The sequence below is a fragment of the Leucoraja erinacea genome, chromosome 12 (assembly GCF_028641065.1).
Source record: "Leucoraja erinacea ecotype New England chromosome 12, Leri_hhj_1, whole genome shotgun sequence".
Classification (NCBI taxonomy): Eukaryota; Metazoa; Chordata; class Chondrichthyes; order Rajiformes; family Rajidae; genus Leucoraja; species Leucoraja erinaceus.
The window spans coordinates 403,433-429,226 of NC_073388.1; positions in this window are offsets into that span (position 1 = coordinate 403,433).

Here is a 25,794-nt window from a genome sequence, read left to right on the forward strand (position 1 = left end):
AAAGGGCTCTAGGGGTAGAGAGGTCAGACTAGTGATAGAGGGGTCGGTCTAGGGATAGAGGGCTCAGACTGGAGATAGAGAGCTCAGACTAGGGATAGAGAGAGACTGGTGATGGAGGGGTCGGTCTAGGGATAGAGGGCTCAGACTGGTGATGGAGGGGTCGGTCTAGGGATAGAGGGCTCAGACTGGTGATGGAGGGGTCGGTCTAGGGATAGAGAGCTCAGATTCTTGTTGCAGGGATAGTTCTAGGCGTTCACCAGAGCTGGGACAAACCTTGCCAGGCAGGTTACTTCGTGCCCTAAGGGAAGTGTCAACCTAGTTCAGCAGAGGGATGGGCAACAGGCTGTGGGAATAGTGAGGAGACACAAGGAGTGGTGAACAGTGAAAGAACAGAGAGCACAAGATCAAAAACAAAACCTCCATGAATCAAGCAAAGAGGTATAATGTGTCACAGTCCAGTTAGCTGTTGGAGTGTGTGTACATGTACAGAGGGTGGGACAGGGCTGGGAGCTGGGCTGACAGTGATGTGTCACTGACTTGAGTTCATTCAGGGGACAATGGGAATTAAATATCCCACCCTAGTAGGTAGCTGTTCAGGTGTGCCCAGCCAGGTAATATCCCACCGACTACCTGTTCAGGTGTGCTCAGCCAGGTAATATCCCACCGACTACCAGTTCAGGTGTGCCCAGCCAGGGAGAGTAGATAAGGTTGGGCAGAGTTGACAAAGTTGACAAATATGATGCAGGAATGGAGTTGGCAGGTACAGAGTGGACAATTACGGAGTGTTTGTCGACTGGGTGTTAGCTGGGTTGTCAGATAGTGAGTGGGAGTATCAGCAACTCTCCAGTTAAACACACAAGCATTCAAGATTTATCACTGGTTACAGTTTGTTTGGTGACTACAACGTTCCCAGTAAGATCACGAGAAAGGCGCGGCGAATGAGATTTGGCACGTCACCGACTACTGTACCAGATGCCCACTGATGTTCTGTAGAAAGTGTGCTGACTGGAACAACAGTTCCAATACATAGGCAGCCACCGCCTGCACAGAGTGGGGTGACTCAGCCCAGTCTGTCACTGCTGCTGCCCTCATCACCATCGAGAGCATGGACATGAGACGCTGCCTCATGAGGGCGGCAAGTATGAATAGGAAGATTTCAGAGCGCTTGGAATCAAATGCCGGCAAATGGGACTAGCCCATATAACCATATAACAATGACAGCACGGAAACAGGCCATCTCGGCCCTTCTAGTCCGTGCCGAACACTAATGCCCCTGTCCCACTTAGGAAACTTGAACGGAAACCTCTGGAGACTTTGCGCCCCACCCAAGGTTTCCGTGCGGTTCCCAGAGGTTTTTGTCAGTCTCCCCACCTGCTTCCACTACCTGCAACCTCCGGCAACCACCTGCAACCTCCAGAGGTTTCCGTTCAGGTTTCCTAAGTGGGACAGGGTCATTATTCTCACCTAGTCCCATCTACCTGCACTCAGACCATAACTCCCCATTCCTTTCCCGTCCATATAACTATCCAATTTATTTTTAAATGATAAAATCGAACCTGCCTCCACCACCTTCACTGGAAGCTCATTCCACACAGCTACCACTCTCTGAGTAAAGAAGTTCCGCCTCATGTTACCCCTAAAATTCAGTCTCTTAATTCTCAAGTCATGTCCTCTTGTTTGAATCTTCCCTACTCTCAGTGGGAAAAGCTTATCCACGTCAACTCTGTCTATCCCTCTCATCATTTTAAAGACCTCTATCAAGTCCCCCCTTAACCTTCTGCGCTCCAGAGAATAAAGACCTATCTTGTTCAACCTTTCTCTGTAACATAGTTGCTGAAACCCAGGCAACATTCTAGTAAATCTCCTCTGTACTCTCTCTATTTTGTTGACATCCTTCCTATAATTGGGCGACCAAAATTGTACACCATACTCCAGAATTGGTCTCACCAATGCCTTGTACAATTTTAACATTACATCCCAACTTCTATACTTAATGCTCTGATTTGCATGAACAAGGTGGGTGGAAGTGCCTGTGTCTGTGCCAGATAGCTCTGACTATCTGACTATCTGACTCTATCTATATATTCAGGACCCCCACCATCCAGGCCTTGCTCCATTCTCACTGCTACCATCGGGCAGGATGTACAGAAGCCTCAAGTCCCACCCCACCTGGTTCAGGAACAGCTACATTCTCACAAACATCAGGGTCTTGAGATGAGCCCCACAACCCTAATCCCACCCCAGCAACAGAACACTAGCCACTCTGCGCTGCTTTGGACATGTTTATTAATGGTGTATTTTTGCTGGAGTATCTTGTTTTTGATTGCACTGTGTACAGTCTATGTGTAAGTTAAGTGTGACATGTTTTTGTGTGTTGTCAGGGTCAAAGGTTACAGGGACAAGGAGGGAGAGATAGATCAGCCATAATTGAATGGCGGAGTAGACTCAATGGGCCGAATGGCCTAATTCTGTTCTGATGACTTATGAACCTTTGACATCCATGTGGCCATGATGCTTGTGCAAGCAAGATTACCTGGAGGTTTCTGTACTTGTGTAGCTGACAGCAAACTGGCTTTGATTTGAGATATTCAATGTTTGTGTTGCGTTTATTGTCACGTGTACCGAGGTACAGTGAAAGGCTTCTGTAGCGTGCTAACCTGTCAGCGGAAAGACAATACACGATTACAATCGAGCCGTCCACTGCAAAGATCCCGTAGCGGAGCAAAGATACTAGTGACGAAGATGGAACGGTCCGGTTATTTTCGGAAACATCCTCATAAAAATAAAAGTAGTACGGAGATGGAAGCCGGTTACGGAAACATCCTCGTAAAAATAAAAGTTATTTGGTAAAAATCTTCTCCTCATTTTCAGAATTATAATTTATTAACACAAAGTGTTCCCCCGCAACGTTGATTACACTGCGAGTCGGGTCGGGTCAGGTCAGGTTACTAAAATGGATGAAAAATAGGCCCACGTTCCTCTCCGTTGCGTACTACACGTCAGCATTTAGCAGGAGTGGTCTATCTTGCTCCGCTATAGGATCTTTGGTCAACAGTGCACAGATACAGGTTAAAGGCAACAACATGAATAATGTTTAGTGCAAGGTAACAGCAGCAAAGTGTGATCAAAGATAGTGTGAGGGTCTCCAATGAGGTTGATGCGAGGGGGAGATTTCTTGACCAATGATCGGGGAGATTCAGCAGTAAGGACAATGGTGTTCTGTCCAGCTTTCTGCCCGTTGTGTATCGTCTGTGGAATGGACATCGGGCCCACTGCCGCTGGGCGTGCTGCATGCAACACCCTTGTTGTGGCCCATAGTCAGGGATTGTTGGCAGCGTGGAATGTGTTGGGACATTCCAACAGCGGCAGGTTGATCCTGGGGTGTCTCACACAGAATGTGAGGGGGGGTGCTGGTCACAGCAGAGATGGGAAGGAATTACTCCAGAGGCCAGTGATCACTGGAATTGTGAGGACATGGAGGTAGTCGGGCACGAAGGCCATCGAGGGGGAGGGGGTTGTTCAGGCACTGTGGACAAGAATATGAAAGGAACAGGTCGGGTAGATGCAGTGTCTCTTGTCCAGAGTAGAGGAATCGAGAACCAGAGGACAAGGGTTTAAGATAAAGGGGGAAAGATTGCATAGGAATCTGAGGAGGTAACTTTGTCACACATGGAACAAGCTGCCAGAGGAGGTAGTTGAGGCTGGGACTGTCCCAACGTTTAAGAAACATTTAGACAGGTGCATGGATAGGACAGGTTTAGAGGGATATGGACCAAATGCAGGCAGGTGGTACTAGTGTAATTGGGGCATGTTGAACAATGTGGGCAAGTTGGGCCGAAGGGGCTGTTTCTGTGCTGTGTGACTCTGACTCGATGGCCATCTTGCTGAATGGTGCAGCAGGGACGAGGCATGAGTGTCCCGGTCACGGCCTTAGTGCGGTGAGAGACAGGTACATTGCTCCACAGTGACGAGCGGTGAGGTCAATGGCTGGGGAAGCACTGGCTTCTACCCTGCCCTAACTTAGTTGTCTGTGTGTGTAAGTTGTTTGTGTGTGATGTATGTGGCTGGGAGGGAAGGAGAGAAGGGAAGGGTGGGAAGGAGAGAAGGGAAGAAAGGAAGGGAGGGAGGGAAGGGAAGGATAGAAGGGAGGGAGAGTGGATGCCGGGGTCCCGAGCCGAGAGTACATTCCTCCAACGCAGGGCCCAATTGGAAGCTCTGTCTCAGCGGCCCAGAGCCTCCGAATCGGCCACTACAAATCAACGAATCAACCAAAGTTACTCGAGGAGCATCTTTGGAATCAACCTCCCAGTCCGCGCCTCCGCTGCTGAAGCTCGCTAAGATGGAGGGAGAGAGAGACTGCGTCAATTACATGACGCTCGCTCACTCGCTCGCCCTAAACTGGGCTCAAGACACGCCCCCTTGTGAGGCAGACGTGATCGCTGCCTCCCCTGGAGCTTTTACAATGCAGTTTTATGTGAGACCAGCGAGCACAAATGTAATATCTTTATATGTGAAATACGTTACCTGGACTATGGAAGTTGAGGACATGTAATGAAGGGGTTTACACACATTACATTGGTGACATACAGAGAGATAGTAACAGGCACATGCATAGTGCCCGCGCTCCATGCAGTTTCTAAGGGGTTGTGCAATCAGAGGGGAGGCTCAGCTCGTCGCTGCCTCACCTCTCATCTCTCCCTGTATTTGCAGCGGTGGCGATTTTATAAAAATGTTTAGATTCATTTAGAAATGACATTCATAACACAGATCAGTGGGAAATCTTTATATTCATTTTATAATATTGTAATTTTTCTTTAATTTTCTTAACAGCTATTTTATTTGTGAGTGTGACAGGTGAGGCACTGGTTTCCCTGCCTCCCCTGACCGCACGCCCCTGTAGCTCTACACTCAGCCATGCAATGTTGTGAGGGTCCTGGACATTTAATGAGGGTCTAACATCTCCCAGCAGAGACTGGAAACCCATGGGGCAGAGGGAAGAACGTTAGTTGGTGGGTGGAGTTAATGGGTTCGTTCAGGTGCAGATTTATTATTGGCATCTCACAGTGTAAAGCTGGGTTTTGTACACGAGGCTCAGATAAACCACACATAAATCCAACCAGCCCAACTCCAGTACAATAGGTAGAGCAAAGGGGAAGATACAGAGTGCAGAATATAGTTCTCTGCATTGTAGCGCATTGGAGCACGCTAGTCCCTGAGAGGAATGTGCTTTTATCATGATGGGGGCCTTGAACTCACTGTCTGACAGGGTGGGAGCGGGAGAGAGAGAGAGAGGGAGAGAGAGAAAGAGGGAGGGAGGGAGGGAGGGAGAGGGGGGAAGGTGGGAGACATAGAGGGAGAGAGGCGGGAGAGAGATAGAGGGAGAGGAGAGAGAGAGAGAGAGAGAGATAGAGAGGGAGAGAGAGATAGAGAGAGAGAGAATGAGAGAGAGCGAGATAGAGAGAGAGAGAGAGAGAGAGAGAGACAGAGAGAGAGAGAGAGAGAGAGAGAGAGAGAGAGAGAGAGAGAGGGAGGGAGAGAGGGAGAGAGAGAGGAGAGAGAGAGAGGAGAGAGAGAGAGAGAGAGCGTGAGAGAGAGAGAAGAGAGAGAGAAAGTGAGAGACAGAGAGAGAGAGAGAGAGAGAGAGAGAGAGGGAGAGCGAGAGAGAGAGAGAGAGAAAGACAGAGAGAGAGACACACAGGGCTCATTGATTAGTGTGGGTGCCACTGGTCATGGGGAGAAGGTGGGAGAATGAATAGGAGAGTGCGTTAGATAGATCAGCCATGATTGATTGGTAGAGTAGACTGGATGGGCCAAATGGCCTAATGCTGCTCCCATGATGTATGAAGCAGCATCTAACAGTGCACTGAGAGAACCACGGCCTTCAGGGCATTGGATGGTGTGGTTAGGTTGTGACTTCTTCAACTGGCACGTTGGGATGAACCCCCCCCCCCCCCCCCCCCCCCCCCCCCCCCCCCCCCCCCCCCCCGCCTGGATAACCCTCTCCCACACTGACTGACCTCCTTCAGCTCCCACACTTCCACCAACAGCACGGTGTGGCGTTGGGAGTCAGCACAGCGCTGGTGTCACAAAGCATCATCTCTGTAGGAGATGTGGAACTGTTCCACTTCCCACTCCACCAGAAACGCATCCTCCTCTTGCAAACAGTTCAAACATGTCATTCCCTTTGTTACTGTCACTTCCCTGGTGGTCAGTGTCTGACCCTCCCCTTCCCTTCCTTGACCTCTGTCCTAAGGTTGCACAAGCCCTTGGTTCTTCTCTCGTGTCCACCTTGTGTGATACAAATGTTGACATCACTGCCATCGTCCATCCTGTAAAAGGGCTCAAGCTTGCGTCGCCAATCAGTGCGAGTCATCACTTGTTGCAGTAGATGATGGCGGTGGCAGAATTAGCTCAGGATACTGCAGGACGTTGGTGAGGTTACACGTGGAGGATTGTGTTCACCTTTGGTCACTGTGCTGTGGGGATCCTGGTCTAACTCAGCACTCCATCTTGATACTAATTTCATACATCTCGATTGTGAGCCTCACATCCGCATTCTGCAAAAACAACCCAGACATGTATAGAACATTGGCCAGTCCACAGGATGGCCAGGCAAGGCCAGCTCTTATCTGCCTTCACATAATCCATGTCCCTCCACTCTCTGCATAGCCATCTGCCAACGTAATAGTCTCTTAAACACAGCTACTGTACCTGCCCCCACCCCCCCATACACACACACAGTGGGTCACCCCCCCCCCCTACACACACACACACACACACACACACACACACAGTGTGTCACAACCCCCCCACACCCACACACCATCCTCTAAAAAACATGTCCAGTAGATCTCCTTTCAACTTTGTCCCCCTCACCTTATGTCCACTAATCCTGGGTAAAGGTTCTGACTGTCCACCCTATCCATGCCGGTCATAATTGTGTGGCAGGCATATACACGGTGGCGCAGCGGTAGAGTTGCTGCCTTACAGCGAATGCAGTGCCGGAGACCCGGGTTCCATCCCGACTACGGGCGCTGTCTGTACGGAGTTTGCACGTTTGATCACAATGAATGGCGGTGCTGGCTCGAAGGGCTGAGTGGCATCCTCCTGTACCTATTTTCTATGTTTCTAAGGGCCGGTCATTTCAAACTGAGGTGGGTAGAAATGTCTTGTGTCTGAGGGTGTTTTAAAAATATCCACTGACTTGGCCTCCACAGCCGTCTGGGGCAAAGAATTCCACAGATTCACCACCCTCTGACTAACAAGGTTATTGTTGTTCCCAGTCTCAGTAGGAACCATATTTGATCCTGAAGCCATCTCCACAGCCAAGAAGCACCCGCCTGCTTCCTGCCATCTCATGAGGACCAGCGTACCACTGCCTCACATCTCCAGACGATGGCCCCTCTCACACCGACCAGCCACAGTCCAGAGGATGAAGGGTTTCAGAGAGACAAATCTTGTATTGAGATTGACCAAGATGTTGCTACTGTCCTGTGACTCTGAACACTCTCATTCAGACAGCTGTGTCCCTGGGTCATTCACCACTGCTGATCAGGACACAGATGAACTGTGAAAGGTCATCTCACAACATGGGCAGTGAGGTCATGGTGGTGACCCACTGCATCGGTCTTGATTAATGAAGGTCACGTTGACCGAGGCAGTGAAGCTTTTGTTCGTCTACTGTTCTATCAAAGTATACTATGCCTGTGTACAATCTAGCCTTACACAATTAGAAAAGGTTGTGTATAGAATTTTCAGAATGTATTGTTACAGCAATGGAAGTGTTAGAATCACAGAGAAAAAGTGCAATGGTCACAATGAGGTTGGTTGGAAGATTAGGACTACTTATGAGAGAGGCCCGTTGAGTAATCTGATAACAGCAGGGAAGAAGCTGTTTCTAGATCTGGTGGTGCAAGGTTTCAAGCTTTGTGCCCTCTGTGCTGGTCGTGTAAATAGCAGGACTCCTCCCATTTGCCCGGGTCATCCCAGCTTTCCCCACACCCTCTGCTGCCAACGATAGATGTGGTCTTGCTCTTGTGTACGGCGTGCACAGCCTAAAGTTGTAGGGCAACTTGTTCTGTTTGATCTTATTTGGTTGTGCACGGCAGGTTGATTGCATTCATCGAAACAGGGCGGTCCACGTGAATGTTGCAGTCTCCCGCCCCAGAAGATGTGGTGACATTAACTTTAACCATAACTGCCCTTGCTTGGGTTTGTCAAGAGCCCCAAAGAATATGATTTTTCCAGTGATTCTGTGATACATTTCCCAGGACATTACATTAACCTTGTGGCTACTTTGGGTGAGAGCTTGCCCCCCCCCCCCCGATACATTTGTCCCCCCCCCAGAAGCTCAGTCACTTAAATGAGGCAAGGCCCGTGACCATCTCCGTTGATATAAGCTTGTGTACGTTCCACTTTCACCACATCAGGACATGTTGCATCACTCAGTCAGTGAAGCACTGTCGTGTCACCAACTAGACTTAAGAAGGGAGGGAGAGAGAAAATGGGGAATTACAGACCAGTTAGTCTAACATCGGTAGTGGGGAAACTGCTAGAGTCAGTTATTAAAGATGGGATAGCAGCATATTTGGAAAGTGGTGAAATCATTGGACAAAGTCAGCATGGATTTACGAAAGGTAAATCATGTCTGACGAATCTTATAGAATTTTTCGAGGATGTAACTAGTAGCGTGGATAGGGGAGAACCAGTGGGTGTGTTATATCTGGATTTCCAGAAGGCTTTTGACAAGGTCCCACACAAGAGATTAGTGTACAAACTTAAAGCACACGGCATTGGGGGTTCAGTATTGATGTGGATAGAGAACTGGCTGGCAAACAGGAAGCAAAGAGTAGGAGTAAACGGGTCCTTTTCACAATGGCAGGCAGTGACTAGTGGGGTACCGCAAGGCTCAGTACTGGGACCCCAGCTATTTACAATATATATTAATGATCTGGATGAGGGAATTGAAGGCAATATCTCCAAGTTTGCGGATGACACTAAGCTGGGGGGCAGTGTTAGCTGTGAGGAAGATGCTAGGAGACTGCAAGGTGACTTGGATAGGCTGGGTGAGTGGGCAAATGTTTGGCATAATGTGGATAAATGTGAGGTTATCCATTTTGGTGGCAAAAACGGGAAATCTGACTATTATCTAAATGGTGGCCGATTGGGAAAGGGGGAGATGCAGCGAGACCTGGGTGTCATGGTACACCAGTCATTGAAGGTAGGCATGCAGGTGCAGCAGGCAGTAAAGAAAGCGAATGGTATGTTAGCTTTCATTGCAAAAGGATTTGAGTATAGGAGCAGGGAGGTTCTACTGCAGTTGTACAGGGTCTTGGTGAGACCACACCAGGAGTATTGCGTACAGTTTTGGTCTCCAAATCTGAGGAAGGACATTATTGCCATAGAGGGAGTGCAGAGATGGTTCACCAGACTGATTTCTGGGATGTCAGGATGAAGAAAGACTGGAATTCTCTAGAATTTAGGAGATTGAGAGGGGATCATAGAAACTTACAAAATTCTTAAGGGGTTGGACAGGCTAGATGCAGGAAGATTGTTCCCGATGTTAGGGAAGTCCAGGACAAGGGGTCACAGCTTAAGGATAAGGGGGAAATCCTTTAAAACCGAGATGAGAAGAACTTTTTTCACACAGAGAGTGGTGAATCTCTGGAACTCTCTGCCACAGAGGGTAGTTGAGGCCAGTTCATCGGCTATAATTAAGAGGGAGTTAGATGTGGCCCTTGTGGCTAAGGGGATCAGAGGGTATGGAGAGAAGGCAGGTACGGGATACTGAGTTGGATGATCAGCCATGATCATTATGAATGGCAGTGCAGGCTCGAAGGGCCGAATGGTCTACTCCTGCACCTAATTTCTATGTTTCTAGACAGCAGGCCTGTCCTCCCATCTATATCATTACAGACCCTCAGACTATCTTTATCAGATTTATCTTGCATCGTTACTCCCTTATCATACATCTCTACTCTGTGGCCGGCTGGAGAGTAATCATGTGTTGTCTTTCCCCTGACTGGTTAGCACGCAACAAAAGCTTTTCACTGTACCTCTGTACACGTGACTATGAACTAAACCAGGTGTAACTAAGATCATTTGCAAACAGCACACTCGGACTGGTTGGTCAGTAACCTGCTTTACCAAAGGTGATGGTGGAATATTACTGCAGACAGTAAAACCAGTTTGCACTGTGGCATGCAGCTACACCCACCACCAATGCAGGCAGCTTCGGCTTCACGTTGAGACATCCTATTGGGTACAAACGTGGACCTGGCCTGATACAGCTGCACATGCTGTTGGTGAGACCACACCTGGTGTTCTGCATGCAGTTGAGAATTATCTATATGTTACCTGGGCCTGACCTGTCAGAGGTTGGGAAGACAGGGATTGTAGGTGGTGGTGACATTGTTGATGTGTACAAGATCATGAGGGGCATGGAGAGAGTGCACACTCAGTCTCTTTCCCAGTGTAGAGGGTTCAGGCAAGAGATTTAAGAGGGATATCAGAGTAACATTTTCACTCAGAGGGTCGTCCACATCTGGAATGTTGCAGATTCAATAACATCTGGACAGATATATGGGTAGGAATGGTTCATGGGGATATGGGGCAAATGCAAGGAATGGGACTCGCCTAGTGTGGACTAGGTGGGCCAGTTAAAGTGCTGTAGAGCTCTGACAATCTCACCTCTGAGACAGCCTTCTCTCCAACCACCCAAACCCAAAACAAACAGACACAATGACAACTGAAGTTTCAAATGTACATTTTATTTCATTTTCATATTAAACATTGTAAGACTGAAAAAGTAACAGCAACAAACCACCGTTACACTGCCTGAAGGCAGACGGCACGTGCCGTGTGTGAAACCCAAGTATCTCCCACCATCACCGTGTCCTGCGTCACTCCCACCCTACCCCACAAAGCAGTGACAAAAGCAAAACAAAAAATACAAATCACCAAATGCAAGTGGAAAGTGGCATGACTATTGCAAGGCTCTGGGCCTGGAGGCACAGTGCGATGATTACAGATATGCCCAGCAGTATACAAAGCAAACTGGGGGTTGGCGTTGTGGAATGCGTGAATGGAAGAGCTGTTCTGCTGCGGCAATGCTCAGGATGACTTCTGCTGCATGGCTTGCTTCTCTTGTTCAATCTCTGTAACAAGAAGAATCTGTGTTAACCAAGCTGATCTCCCAGTGGGCCAGCACTTCAACTCCCAATCCCAATCCAACCTTTCCGTCCTGGGCCTCCTCCATTGTCAGAGGGAGGCCCAGCACAAATTGGAGGAGCAGCACCTCATATTTCGTTTGGGCAGTTTACACCCCAGTGGTATAGACATTGACTTCTCTAACTTCTCTCTCTATATCACCTCCCCTTCCCAGTTCTCCCACTAGTCTTACTGTCTCCACCCCTTAAGGATAAGGGGGAAATCCTTTAAAACCGAGAGTGGTGAATCTCTGGAACTCTCTGCCAGAGGGTAGTCGAGGCCAGTTCATTGGCTATATTTAAGAGGGAGTTAGATGAGGCCCTTGTGGCTAGGGGGATCAGAGGGTATGGTGAGAAGGCAGGTACGGGATACTTAACCCGTACTTAACTCAGCCATGATCACACTGAATGGCGGTCCAGGCTCGAAGGGCCGAATGGCCTACTCCTGCACCTAATTTCTATGTTTCCCTGCCATCAGTCTGAATATGGGTCTCAAACTGGAATGTTGCCAATCTCTTAGATGCTGCATAGGTCTCCATAGATGCTGCTTCACTGGCTGAATTACTCCAGCATTTGGTGTCTACCTTCAATTTTACCAGCATCTGCAGTTCTTTCTTAAACAAGAACCAAGTTGAGTTGCCAAATCCCTGCTGGAAGACCAACAGTTGCAGGGCAGTCTGTTCACCAAAGGGATTCAAGCACCAGCCCCATTCTCCTGCCTTCTCCACATAAACCCCAACCTCCTTCCAATCTGCACTTAAAATATAACCAATGACTTGTCTTCCACAGGCAATGCATTTCTGATTCACCACCCCCCAATTAAAGAAATGCTTCCTCATCTCCTTTCTAAAGGTATGTCCTTATATTCTGAGGCTACGGCCTCTAGTCCTAGACTCTCCCACTAGTGGAAACATCCTCTCCACATCCACTACCCAGGCCTTTCACTATTGGGCAAGCTTCAATGATGTCCCCAGTGGGGATGATCTATTGCCTCTTGCCTCATCGACAGCTGCAACCTCACAGCGCCAGAGACCCGGGTTCGATGCTGACCTTGGGTGCTGTCTGTGTGGAGTTTGCACATATTCTCTGTGACCATGGGCGCTCCGGTTTCCTCCCACACCCCAATAATGTGCAGGTTTACAGGCTAATTGTCCCTCTGTAAACTGCCCCTAGCGTCGGGAGTGGATGAGATGGTGGGAGAACAAAGAACTAGCGTGAATGGGTGATCGCTGGTCAGCATGGACTCGGTGGGCCGAAGGGCCTGTTTCCATGCTGTATCTAACCCACCTACGAGCTGGGCAGTAGTCCAGCTATCTGGCAGGATTAACAATGGAAAAAGAAAGATGACAGTTTTGCATTGCATTAGTTTTGTAAGTTTTAGTTTCTATATTTATTAACTGTATAAACAGTGATGGCCCACACCCAGCTCTGTGAATTGGCAGAGACTAGTGCAGAGAATTGTCTCTGGACCTTGTTTTGATTCCAAATGCAGAATTCTAGTAAATGCATGGCTGGAATCCAGAACAATAACAGCTGGACAACATCTGGTGCACAGCAATAATGTGGCGGCTATTAACAGCAGACCTAGGCAAACAGGACGGATTACCTTTGAGTTTAGTTTATGGTCAGGTGTACAGAGGTCACATGACCAATACCATTAAGATTGAATAATGGGGTATTTTCAGGTTAATGGATGCAAGAAGTGGAGTGTCCCCACATATTTACCCTCTGTATTAATCTCACAGGGCCCCAAATATCCCCTTCCACACATGGACACCCACCCATCAGGGCTCAGTGGACATTAGCACAGGTGGGGGTGGATGCTGTGTTGACAATATTTAGGACTGTGGATGTGGAGAGCTTTAGTGAGTGGGTGAAAACTTATCAAGTTCTGTTAAAAGAGCACGAGGCCAGAGTTTGGTCGGACAAACCCAAATGCAGATTATAATCTAACCAGCAGGGCAATAGACAATAGGAGCAGGAGTAGGCCATTCAGCCCTTCAAGCCAGCACTGCATTGGAGATGAGCAAACTTCAGAGGGATCTGGGCAATGACAAAGAGCTTGCAGACCGGTGGAGCAAGTGACATGGAGGCAAGAGGCACATTCATAATCTCCAAGCTACAGGAGTGGAATCTTCCCCACTTCACTCTATTCTCCTGCATTCTCCCCATACCCTCCCCCCACACACACACACACCCATACCCTCCCCCACACACACACCCACCCACACACCCATACCCTCCCCCACACACACACACACACCCACACCCACACACACACACACACACACACACACACACACCCCCACACACACACACACACCCACCCCACCCACACACCCATACCCTCCCCACACACACACACACACCCACACCCCCCCACACACACACACACTAATCAAGAATCTATCCCTGCCTTAAAAATACCCACTGATGATCTCCACAGTTGTCTGTGGCAACAAATCCCACAGATTCACCACCCTCTAACTAAAGAAATTACTCCTCGCCTCCTTCCAGAATAAAAGGAACCCCCTTTTATTCTGAGGCTGTGCCCTCTGGTCCTTGACTCCCCCACTAGTGGAATCATCCTCTCCACATCCACTCTATCCAGGCCTTTGCATTTGTTCAACGAGTTAGAGTTTCGTGACGTTTAGTCCCAGTTACGTCGGGTGTTGGCAAGGCCAATACCGGAGCCCAGTGCACAGTCCAGGGCCTGTTATTTAGGACAGTTTGTCCAAACTTGGGAATGTCCAGAGATGACCCACCAACCACACCCTGGTGATAAGACTGGTGCCCCATCACAAGCAGCTGGGTTTGTGGTGAGGTCTCACTGCACCAGAGAGCTGGCTTGGAACCCGGCAATAGACACCACACCCACACACCCCCCCACAGACCCACACCCACACACACCGACACCCACTTACCCGCTTGCGTAGGCAGTATCTTGCGTTCACTCGTTTCTGAGTGTTTCAAGCTGTTCCTTTTGAAAATCTTCACCTCTGACATGTCACGCTTCTTCTCAGTCTCCTCCTTGTCTGGCATCTTCTTTGCTGTTTGCTGAGGCAAAGAAAAAACAAAGTTCTCTATTTAGAAAACTAGAGGAGCAGACAGCAAACGGCAGCTTAGACACTCACAAACAAAGATCATAGACAGATCTGCCTGAGGAAGGGAGACAAAACATCACCTATTCCTTCGCTCCAAAGATGCTGCCTCACCCGCTGAGTTTCTCCAGCATTCTTGTCTATCACAGAAGGCTCTAGTATCTTTGCTCCCAACAGCAGCAAGTAATGGCCCTGTCTCACGGTGCGAGACCACCTACAAGTGATCCCGAGTGAATGAAAAAATCTAACTCGTGGTTGTCTATGAGATTCCAAGTTTATGTTCACGAGTTTAAACGAGTTCCCACGTGTATGTCTAAGTTTGCCGTTTACTTCTCATTTCTGCGAAGTATCAAGTTCCTCCCCCGAGTTCGCGCGTCAAGAAAGATTGAAGGGGTGGTTCAGCTGAAGGCTCAGCTTTCTCAACTCACACTTACTTTATCCATCAGGACACAGAGCAACTCCAGAAGTTGTTTACCAGCTGTGGTGGTGTGTCATTGAACGAATATGGTCGCTGGAGAAGATTTCCCCAGTGAAGCAGTATTGATATACAAACCCTCCGCCCCCTCCCAGCCTAGAGAGTAGTGTTATACAACGGCACCCACTCCCCATATATACACCCGAGGAGGGGTGAGAGGGATGGGGCTGTAGAGGGGGGAAGAAGAGGTTGGAAGGGAGGGGAGGGAACCCGCGGTTGGAAGCGAGCAGGGACGCGGAGAACGTGGGAGGCGAGCGGTTGTGTGTGGGGTGGGGACGTTGCTTCGGGCAGCTGGGCTGGGGATGGGAAAAACAGGGGATGGACCTGGGTTTTTTTGGGGGGGGAAGAGATTGTGGGGAAAGAGAGAGAAAGTATTGCCCTCCAACTGCGCCTATCCCAGCCCTCTCCCCCCCCCCCGCCCTGGTCCGTATCGGGAACTCCCGCGTCAGGGCCAGGCTGGTGTTGCCACGTTCATCTCAAGATGCACAAGGACTGGCCGGGAACACGAACGCTGTTCAGACTCGTCCCTCGGATCGCAAAAAGCCCCTTCACACCGGAGCTGGAAATCCCCACCCCCCACCTTCTCCCCCCCCCCCCCATCCCCCCCCCCCCCTCCAACCCCCCCCCACCCCATCTGCAACACCACCTCCCCCCCAACCACATCTCTAACCCCTCCCCCCCACCCCATCTGCAACACCTCCCCCCCCCCAACCACATCTCTAACCCCCCCCCCCCCACCCACCACAGTAAGAGTCACCCGCGTCCAGAAAATCCTCTCCACTCCGACATTTTAACTTTTTTCTTCCCCGTCCCCGCGTCTCTCGCTCGCACAGATGAGAATGAGCCCAAATGTCACAGCGCGCTCTTCACCCGAGAGCACAGATCACAGCTTTTTTTTTCTCTCCCCCCCCCCCCCCCCCATCGGGCGGGATGTTACTGAACACAGACAACTTTGCCACCTCTAGAACTAAACTAAAGATACAAGAGTCCGCAAACGCCGGGACAAAGTGCTGGAGCATTGTCAGCGGGTCGGGCAGTATCTGTGGAGGGGATGGGCAGACCACGGTTCGGGTGCACAAACTTGTTTATCCCGGCAATTACTCGGTTCTAATGGTCATTTTGCACTGGCGGACTCACAAACTTTTGTGAAAGCTTTGGGTTGGATCGCGGTGAGATGGCAGGGGGGGGGGGGGGGGGGGGGGGGGAATCTTTAAGCTGCGCCCCACTCTCTCCGTCTCCCTCCTCCACCATCGCTGAGAACCACAGACACACACAAAGTGCTGGCGTAACTCAGCGGGTCAGAAGCTCGAAACGTCGCCTGTCCATTTCCTTCACAGACGTTGCCTGACCCGCTGAGTTCCTCCAGCACTTTATGTCTATCTGCGATATAAACCAGTATCTGCAGTTCACTGCTTCCACGCATATACACTGCTTGCTGCAGGCCAAATATTGTGCACGATATTGGCATAACCGTGCATGTGATGGCATTAAGGCACCGAAATTGATGCGAGATCGCTGGCTTGTGTCCTTACCTGCGCTGCTCTATATCCCCCCGCCTGCCCCGCCCTGTCCTCACCTGCACCACTCCCTGTCCCTGCACTGCTCCCCGTCCCTGCACCGCTCCCTGTCCTCACCTGCACCGCTCCCTGTCCTCACCTGCACCGCTCCCTGTCCTCACCTGCACCACTCCCCGTGCCCCTGCACCGCTCCCTGTTTGTCCCTGCACCGCTCCCCGTCCCTGCACCGCTCCCTGTTTGTCCCTGCGCCGCTCCCCGTCCCTGCACCGCTCCCCGTCCCTGCACTACTCCATGCCCAGACCCCGACATCAGTCTGAAGAAGGGTCTCCACCCGAAATGTCGCCTGTTCCTTCTCTCCACCGATGCTGCCTCACCCGCTGAGTTTCTCCAGCATTTTTGTCAACCTTCTAGTGTTCCAGCATCTGCAGTTATTTGTTAAACACTACTCCATGCCCTTACCTGAGCTGCTGTGTGTATGTGTGTGTCCCACAGCCGCACCTGCCCTTACCTGTGTCTCTCCGTGTGTACCTGTGTGTGTGTCTGTGTGAGTGTGTGTGTGTGTGTGTGTGTGTGTGTGTGTGTGTGTGTGTGTGTGTGTGTGTGTGTGTGTGTGTGTGTGTGTGTGTGTGTGTGTGTGTGTGTGTGTGTCCCGCCCACAGCCGCACCTGCCCTTACCTGTGTGTGTGTGCGTGCCTGTGTGTGTCTGTGTGTGTGTGTGTGTCCCGCACCTGCCCTTACCTCTGTGTGTGTCCGTGTGTGTGTGTGTGTGTGTGTGTATGTGTGTACAGCCGCACCTGCCCTGTACCTGTGTCTGTCTCTCCGTGTGTGTGTGTGTGTGTGTGTCCCGCCACACCTGCCCTTACCTCTGTCTCTCCGTGTGTGTGTGTGTGTGTGTCCCGCACCTGCCCTTACCTCTGTCTCTCCGTGTGTGTGTATCTATCGCCGCCGTCGCCTGCACTCTGTGCCCGATGTCCCGCCCACCGCCCTTTATCCCCACTGCACGCCTCAACCTACCCCGACACACAACGCTCTCCTGTGATTGGATGGACATTACGTCAATCACCCGCCCAGTTCCCTGCAAGTTAGGCTGCGCTCGACGCTCAGTGCGCAGGCGCCGGAAGAGGTGGCTGCTGGGTATTGTAGTTCCACGAACATCTGCTGTTGCAATGACCAGCGTTGGACAACAGACCGATAGACTGGGTCTTAACATCAAACAAGTGAATGCTCGTGCAACGGTGCAAGTTGGACCAACTTTGCCCATTGTTTAAAGTAACCCTGATATTCCTGTCCATTTTGTCCTGTACATAGTAGGAGAGTCTGATCCCTGATTAACATTGCCATCTGCTGGATTGTTCTTACACTAAGTGACAACATTACTAATACATTTTTTGAACTACCTCTTTTACCTTATAATATATTATATTTTGTATTTGGAATGGAATTACATATTTTATTTAGGGAGATATGTTCGGATGGAAAACAGACGAGACTTAAAATTCATCTACCTGATGTTCGAGTATAAGGTAGGGTTGAGTGTGCTGGGCCATCTGCTCTAACCACTCTAATCACAAGATGCAAGACGTGAATAGGAAAATTGGGGGTGAAGGAATTAAATTCTGTAGTTGGAATGTTAAGGGAATTAATGAACCTATTAAGAGAGGCAAAGTGTTAGCTCATTTAAAATCATTGAAAACAGATATAATATTTCTCCAGGAGACACACCTGAAAAAGGAAGCACAACATAGATTGAAAGCAAAATGGATTGCTAAAGTGTACCATTCCTCATTCTCACATAAATCTAGAGGGGTTGCAATATTAATTCGTAAAGGTATACCCTTTAAACATATATCAACGATAGAAGATATTGAAGGCAGATATATTGTAATAATAGGAGAGTTATACTCAAAAAAGGTGACTCTCCTTAATGTGTATGGACCACATTTTGATAGCCCTCTGTTTTTTAAGAGAATATTTAATAATATCCCGGAATGTACACAACAAACCGAGATGAGAAGAACTTTTTTCACACACAGAGAGTGGTGAATCTCTGGAACTCTCTGCCACAGAGGGTAGTTGAGGCCACTTCATTGGCTATATTTAAGAGGGAGTTAGATGTGGCCCTTGTGGCTAAGGGGATCAGGGGGTATGGAGAGAAGGCAGGTACGGGATACTGAGTTGGATGATCAGCCATGATCATATTGAATGGCGGTGCAGGCTCGAAGGGCCGAATGGCCTACTCCTGCACCTAATTTCTATGTCTATGTTTCTAAAACTTAATAATCGGTGGAGACTTAAATTGTACATTGGATGCTTATTTGGATAGATCATCACTCAAAGAAAACTAAAATCCCAATCAAGTGAATTTCTAAACTCATATATTATTACTACCAACATTAAGGATGTTTGGTGAATTGAAAACCCATCGGGTCGAGAATATTCATTTTACTCACCAATACATAAAACCTACTCAAGGATAGATTATTTTTTAGTAGACTCAAAACTTATCCCATTTACCTATAACTCGCAATATCATAATATCATAATCTCAGACCATGCTCCACTAACATTTATGATTAAACTAAACAGAATGGTAGAGACACAGTCAAAATGGAGATTTAATCCCCAAATCTTAAAAGAAAAGTTATGTAATGAATACCTCGTAAAACAGATTAATATGTTTTTTGAGGCTAATGATAGCCCTGAAATCTCTGCTTCCCTTCTTTGGGAAACATTTAAAGCATTTGTACGAGGAGCATTAATTTCTTCCCAATCATTTTTTACTAAAGAGAATAGGGCCAAACAACAGAAACTGGAAATGGAAATAAAGCAATTAGACACAGAAAATGCAGCAGCACCATCCATGATAAAACACAATAAAATTGCAGTACTGAAATATAAATTAAACAAGATATATTCAGACCAAGTTATAAAACTTTATCAACATACAAAACAATTAAATTTTGAAGGTTACACAAAAAAGCTGGAGAAACTCAGCGGGTGCAGCAGCATCTATGGAGCGAAGGAAATAGGCAACGTTTCGGGCCGAAACCCTTCTTCAGACTGATCGGGGACGGGGGTGGGCGGGGACAAGAAAGGGAAAAGGAGGAGGAGCCCGAAGGCTGGGGGATGGGAGGAGACAGCAGGGGGGCTGAGGAGGGGGAGGAGACAGCAAGGACTAACAAAATTGGGAGAATTCGATGTTCATGCCCCCGGGATGCAGACTCCCCAAACGGAATATGAGGTGCTGTTCCTCCAATTTCCGGTGCTGCTCGCTGTGGCCATGGAGGAGACCCAGGACAGAGAGGTCGGAGACGGAGTGGGAGGGGGAGTTGAAGTGCTAAGCCACCGGGAGGTCAGCTTGGTTATTGCGGACCGAGCGGAGGTGTTCGGCGAAACGATCGCCCAACCTCCGCTTGGTCTCACCGATATAGATCTGCTGACATCTAGAGCAGCGGACGCAATAGATGAGGTTGGAAGAGATGCAGGTAAACCTCTGTCGCACCTGGAACGATTGCTTGGGTCTTGAACGGAGTCGAGGGGGGAGGTAAAGGGACAAGTGTTGCATCTCTTGCGGTTGCAAGGGAAAGTGCCCGGGGAGGGGGTGGTACGAGAGGGAAGGGAAGAATTGACAAGGGAGTTATGGAGGGAGCGGTCTTTGCGGAAGGCAGATATGGGGAGAGATGGGAAGATGTGGCGAGTGGTGGGGTCACGTTGGAGGTGGCGAAACTGACGGAGGATTACTTTTTGTATGTGACGGCTGGTGGGGTGAAAGGTGAGGACTAGGGGGACTCGGCCCTTGTTGCGAGTGGGGGGATGGGGAGAGAGAGCAGTGTTGCGGGGTATGGAAGAGACCCTGGTGCGAGCCTCATTTATGGTGGAGGAGGGGAACCCCCGTTCCCTGAATAATGAGGACATTTCAGATGTCCTGGTGTGGAACGCCTCATCCGTGGAGCAGATACGGCGTAGACGGAGGAATTGGGAGTAGGGGATGGAGTCCTTACAGGAAGCAGGGTGGGAAGAAGTGTAGTCCAGTTAAATTTTGAATTTGGTGATAAACCACAAAAACTATTAACGCAACAACTTCGTAAACTGGACGGGGAAAAAACAATTTACAAAATTAGAACAGACAAGGGAGAAACACTAACACTGCCTAAAGATATTAATGATAGATTTTTACAATACTATCAAAAATTGTACTCATCTAAAATGACAGAACAATCAGCAGGAATGGAAACATTTCTACAGAAATGTAAGCTTGTGGGTTTAGATCAGAAAGAGAGAGAATCACTAGGTGCTGAAATTACGATAAAAGACATCGAAGAGTCAATTAAATCTTTAAAAAACGGAAAGGCTGCAGGTCCTGATGGTCTAAATTCTGAATTTTATAAAAAATGTTATGATTTGCTTTCCCCACGCCTACTGACAATGTACAAATATGCTTATACTCAACAGAAACTCCCAGAAACTCTAAATGAATCTACAATCATACTCATACCAAAAACGGATAAGAATCTTGAAGACCCAGGTTCACACAGAGCCATAGCCCTCTTAAATACTGATTAGAAAATATTAACTAAAATTCTATCTAATAGATTGAGCTTAGTGATCAGCAAATTAATACATCCCGACCAAACAGGGTTTATCCCAAAGCGTTATTCATTTTATAATCTGAGAAGACTATTCAATATTATATACTCCAATAGAATTCCTAATGCAGATCTAGCAATTATTTTGTTAGATGCTGAAAAAGCATTTGACCAGGTAGAATGGCCATATATATTTTCGGTGATGGAAACATTTCAATTGGGAGAGAAGTACTGTGCATGGGTTAAATTGTTATACAGGTGCACAACCTTAGATCCGAAAGCCTTGGGACCAGCCACTTTTCGTAATTCAGAATTTGTCGGTCTTCGGAATGGAAATTTTTTAGCGTAGATTTTAATGGCTGGCTCAGTGGTAGAGTGTTCGGCTCATATCCGCAAGGTTGCGAGTTTGCGCCTTGATCCCGGCAGTTACTCGGTCGCGAGTTTGAGTCTTCAATGTCGTTTTTTCTTGCAGAATAAATGTTTGTATGAAATGCAGTGTAGGAGAGGTGTACTGACTGTGTGGGCAGAACTTTGGAAGTGATTGCCCACCAGTCTAAAAAGCCGCTGTGTCTCCCTGTCCCTGGGATAGCAGGGGGCGATCAAACAGCACAATACCTCCCTCCCCCTCCAACTCCAGAGGAATCCGCTCCCCGATGGGCCGCTACGGCGACAAGTGGCAGTTTGCCCACAGCCCGAGCTGCGCCACCCCAAGAACACCTTGCACACCATCAGCTTCTGCCCCTACGTGTTCTTCTGGAGTTGGAGCGGGGCTGGGCTGGAGTTGCTGCTGGCTGTGGGTCTCTGGGATCTCCGTGCTTGCAGTGGGCCTGGGGGTCGCTGTCCCATTGGTCCTGACGTCTCCGGCCACCCCCCTGGACTGGAGCTGAGACTGGGAACTGTACCGCCCTTGCCCCCTCCCTCTGCAACTGCAAACAACCCCACTCTCCTGCAAGGGCGGTACAGTTCCCGGAGGATAGCAGGTGGCCGGAGACGTCAGGACCAACAGGAACCCGCTCCCCGATGGGCCCCTACGACGCCCCGAGCTGCGCCCCGTCATCCGCAACCCAGGTTCCTCTGTAGTTGGAGCGGGGCAGGGCTGCTGTTGGCTGTGGGTCTCTGGGTTCTCCGTGCTTGCGGTGGGCCTGGTGGTCGACGTCCAATTGGTCCTGACGTCTCCGGTGACTGCACTGGCCTGCTGCCATCGCCAACGTGAAGACAGTACAAAGCCCCCGCGCCGGTGCAATGAGCGGGGAGCTGGAGAGGGGAGGGATGGGGTCACACACATGGCCGGGGAGCAGAGGGGTGTAGGTGGGTTGAAACTGAAGGGAGCGACAACCTGCTACTGCCTGCACGCTGAGTTAAAAAGTTCCCACGCAAGACTCACGATACACTGTATCGTGTCTACCGTGGGAACTTTTTAACTCAGCGGGCAGGTAGCAGCATATTGTCAATTATTAACCCTCCCGCGCAATATACCCTCACCTTCTCTTTTATGGATGGGGATTTAGTTCCCCTTTCTTCGAGGACCGATCCGCTGTCACCTCTGCGGGCCGCCCTCGGTGAATGTCCTGTCTCCCTGTCCCTGGAATAGTAGGGGGCGATCAAACAGCACAATACCCCCCTCCCCCTCCAACTCCAGAGGAATCCGCTCCCCGATGGGCCGCTATGGCGACAAGTGGCAGTTCGCCCATAGCCCGACTGCGCGACCCCAAGAACAAGACGTACCCCTTGCACACCATCAGCTTCTGCCCATACGGGGAGCGTGTTCCTCTGTAGTTGGAACGGGGCTGGGCTGGAGTTGCTGATCTGGGATCTCCGTGCTTGCAGTGGGCCTGGGGGTCGGTATGCCGTTGGTCCTGACGTCTCCGGTGACTGGCACTGTGCTGCTAGCATCGCGACGTGAAGACAGTACAAAGCCCCCGCGCCGGTGCAATGAGCGGGGAGCTGGAGAGGGGAGGGAAGGGGTCACACACATGGCCGGGAAGCAGAGGGGTGCAGGTGGGGTGAAACTGAAGGGAGCGACAATCTACTGCTGCCTGCACGCTGAGTTAAAAAGTTCCCACGCAAGACTCACGATACACTGTGTATCGTGGGTCTACCGTGGGAACTTTTTAACTCAGCTGGCAGGTAGCAGCATATTGTCAATTATTAACCCTCCCGCGCAATATACCCTCACCTTCTCTTTTATGAATGGGGATTTAGTTCCCCTTTCTTCGAGGACCGACCGGAGGTTCCGCTGTCACCTCTGCGGGCCGCCCTCGGTGAACGTTTTCAAGGACCGAAAAAATTTCGCTATTCGGAGGTTTTCGTTATTTGGATCTTCGGATAAAAGGTTGTGCACCTGTACTCTAATCCAACGGCTAGAATATTAACAAACCAAATGTTATCAACTAAATTTAACCTCTCTAGAGGCTGTAGACAAGGATGTTCACTATTCCCACTCTTATTTGCTCTTGCAATCGAACCCCTAGCAGAAAGCGTTAGAACCCATACAGGAATATACGGATATAACACTAGAGAAACAAGGAATAAAGTTTCCTTATATGCAGATGATGTACTAAAATATATTACAAAGTTAGAAACTAGTATTCCAAATCTATTAAATCTAATAACTCAATTTGGTCAGTTTTCAGGATATAGAATTAATTGGAATAAAAGTGAAATCATGCCAATAACAAAACTCAATCTACATACATTACAACAATCCCCTTTTAAAATAGTTAAAGATAAATTTAAATACTTAGGAATCTATGTAACTAAGACATATATCTCTTTATTTAAACTAAATTTCCCACCCTTACTGAATAAACTACACAAGAATATTCAATACTGGAAAAAACTCCCCATTTCAATGCTTGGTAGAATTAATGCTATAAAAATGATCTTCTTACCGCAACTACTGTACCTGTTTCAATTAATCCCGATATATATATCCCAAAAACTTTTTTCAAAAAAGTTGACTCCATTGTTACAAGTTTTGTCTGGGATTATAAGAATCATAGAATAAGTAAAAAACATTTATGTAAGTCAAAGATAAATGGACGTTCGGCTTTGCCAAATTTCTTGTTTTATTTTTGGGCAGTCCATATTAAAAACATGAATTTCTGGCTGGAAGAAATGGATCAACAACCAGATTGGTTAATGATGGAAAAGGAAGAAGGTCTACCTTTTGAAATTGGACCGATCATATTTGCCCCCACAAAACTGCACAAAGAAACCTATAAAGAAAACCCCATAATACATAGTGGAATACGAATTTGGAAACAATTAAAAAAAGTTTTGAAATTGAATAATATACCACTATGCCTTCCCATTGTAAATAATCCTTTATTCAAATCATCCTTTATGGACAAAGGTTTCACACAATGGAAAAATTATGGAATTAAAAAGATTGGACATCTTTATGGGAAAGGCACTTTTCTTTCATTTCAGGAGTTACAACAGAATCATGGACTGCACTCAAATAATTTCTTCAGATATCTACAAATTCGAGATTATGTTAAATCTAATACACAAGTCTACAGGAGTAGGGAATCAGAAATTCTTGATGAATGTTTGAACAAACATCCTAACAATGAAAAACTAATAGCTTATATTTAAAACACCCTCCTAAACAACGAGGTACCACCGACGGAACCATATAGATACAAATGGGAAAATGAAATAGGTCACCCTATAACGAAAGATTTGTGGGACGAAAGTTTACAACAAATACATCAATGTTCGTTAAATGCCAGACATACTTTAATACAATTTAAAGTTCTTACATAGATTACACTAAAATAAAACTAAATAGAATCTTCCCACAAATCTCTCCTATTTGTGATAAATGTCTACATCTAGATGCTAATTTAACACATACGTTTGCAAATTGTATAAAAATTAAACATTTCTGGACTGATATTTTTGAAATAATTTCAGAAGTTATTAATACAAAACTGGATCAAAACTCAAAATTAATAATACTTGGAATATCAGAGCAAAGTTTAACACTCACAACAAGCCAAAGAAATGTCCTCGACTACAGTATAATAACCGGGAAAAAATTAATATTAAAATTTTAGAAAGGTCCTACGACCCCCACAATTAAAATGTGGATTGTGGAAATGTCGGAGACCCTATATCTAGAAAGAATTAGACTTGTCTTAATGGACAAACAATAGCTTTTTGATAAAATATGGGCTCCATTCATTAATTATCTGACGGGATAGATTGGCCCGGCACGAAAACCAAAGTGAAACTTAAACTCAGGATTAGATGAAAAGTCATATTTTATAATCTACGAACCTATCTCCAATGACGTATTATAAGTAATCCATTCCACCTTTTTTGTTTTTTTTTTGATATTTGTAACTCTTTATTCTCTTTCTCTCTTTTTCTATATAAAAAAACCACTAGAATCAGAAGTAATCGACAATTGAAAATTTGAATAATGTATGACTGATGTATATGAAAAGTTATTTTACTATAATACGCAACTATACTTTATAATATGTCTACTTCTAATAAAAAATATAAAAAAAAAACAAAAACTAAGTGACAACCTTTCTCTCCAATGGATTGGTACAGGGAACCAGTGTATACACTATATGTACAGTATATACAGTGTATACAATAAATACCAGTGTATACAAGGCCCGTCGCACCATTATTTCAACATACTGTATGACAGTCCAGCCATCGAATTCACTAATTAACCTGGTGAACCTACGCTGCTCAATAGCAAGAATGTCCTTCCTCAAATTTGGAGACCAAAACTGCACGACATACTTCAGGTAGACAAAAGTGCTGGAGAAACTCAGCGGGTGCAGCAGCACCTATGGAGTGAAGGAAATAGGAAACGTCTCAGGCCCAAAACGTTGCCTATTTCCTTCGCTCCATAGATGCTGCTGCACCTGTTGTCTACCT